Source organism: Leucopleurus acutus (genome assembly GCF_964270905.1).
Source record: "Leucopleurus acutus genome assembly, chromosome: 7".
In the NCBI taxonomy this organism is placed as follows: Eukaryota; Metazoa; Chordata; class Mammalia; order Artiodactyla; family Delphinidae; genus Leucopleurus; species Leucopleurus acutus.
Window position 1 is genome coordinate 32,111,298 of NC_139150.1, and position 1,399 is coordinate 32,112,696.

The 1,399-nt window shown below is 41.8% G+C and overlaps 1 pseudogene across 1 annotated transcript; it reads right to left on the reverse strand.

Annotated features, from left to right (window-relative positions):
* Positions 1 to 235: 235 nt before the first annotated feature.
* Positions 236 to 839, reverse strand: LOC309964033 (transmembrane emp24 domain-containing protein 2-like; annotated as a pseudogene). Its single transcript has one exon. The product of its transcript is annotated as a transmembrane emp24 domain-containing protein 2-like (transcript).
* Between the last annotated feature and the right edge of the window lie 560 nt (positions 840 to 1,399).

Below are 1,399 nucleotides of genomic sequence, written 5' to 3' on the forward strand. Positions count from 1 at the left end.
CTGGAAAGACCTGTATAATGGAGGAAGAATTCAAATACGAAATTATACCAATCAAATGTCAATTTTTCACTATAATTTTCCTGAAAAAATGTTTTTCCCCAATATCTATTAATCACAAAGAAACATAAGCTGTGAATGTATACAGTTCAGAAAATAAAAACATAGAAACTAATGACATTATTATGCCCAAGATATTTGGTAAACAGTGAATTATGAGTTTGGGACCATCAGGAAAAGGCTTTTTAAACAACCCTCCGGACTACAAAAAATCTCTTCAGGTAGTAGATCCGTCCCAATGTCATGGCAACTAGAACAAGAGCTTCAAAGAAGGACCAAAGGACCACTCTGCTGTTTGTGCTGTCATTGACTGCTCTGTGTATTCTCTCCCGAACTTCCATGTATTCCTGTTCATGCTTTACAGCTGTCATTGCCACTGTGAGCTCATTAATCATTTCTTTTAGCTTGTTCTGGTGAGCTTCTGTTTCCATGTCTTGTCCTTTTGGGGCCTCCCCAATATCAACGGTGAACATCGCTATCTTTGGAGTCATGTTGGACATTCTATTGCTAAAACAAAACTTATATGTTCCATCCATGTGAGCAGCAAATGTGTATTTCCAACTGGACTCCCAGTCTCCTTTATTAATTCATTTATTATTAGGCCCTGTAATCTCCATGTCGATGTCCAGGAAGCTGCCCTCAGCCACCTCGAAGATGAGGCCCATCTTGGTGCCCAAGGTGATCTGCTCAAAGAAGCACTCCTCGGCATGTGCGTCGATGCTGACAAAGTAGCCCGAGGCTGTGGCCACGAGGGCGGCCAGGAGCTCAGCGAGTGCCACCATGATGGGACTGGGGCTGAAGCCAGGACCGGGACTGCATCTCCAGAGCTGCCGTTGCTGCTGCCACTGCTGCCTTCTCCACAATATTGTGGGGGTTTTCTTTCACATGTTTTTTTAATTAAAAAAATTTTATACAGCAGGTTCTTATTAGTTATCTATTTTATACATATTAGTGTATATACGTGAATCCCAATCTCCCAATTCATCCCCCCCACCCACACTTTCCCCCCTTGGTGTCCATACGTTTGTTCTCTACATCTGTGTCTCTATTTCTGCCCTGCACACTGGTTCATCTGTACCATTTTTCTATATACCACATATATGCGTTAATATATGATATTTGCTTTTCTCTTTCTGACTAACTTCACTCTGTATGACAGCCTCTAGGTCCATCCACATCTCTGCAAATGACACAGTTTCATTCCTTTTTATGGCTGGGTAATATTCAATCATATATAGGTACCACATCTTCTTCATCCATTCCTCTGTCGATGGGCATTTAGGTTGCTTCCATGACCTGGCTATTGTAAATAGTGCTGCAATGAACATTGGGGTGCATGTAT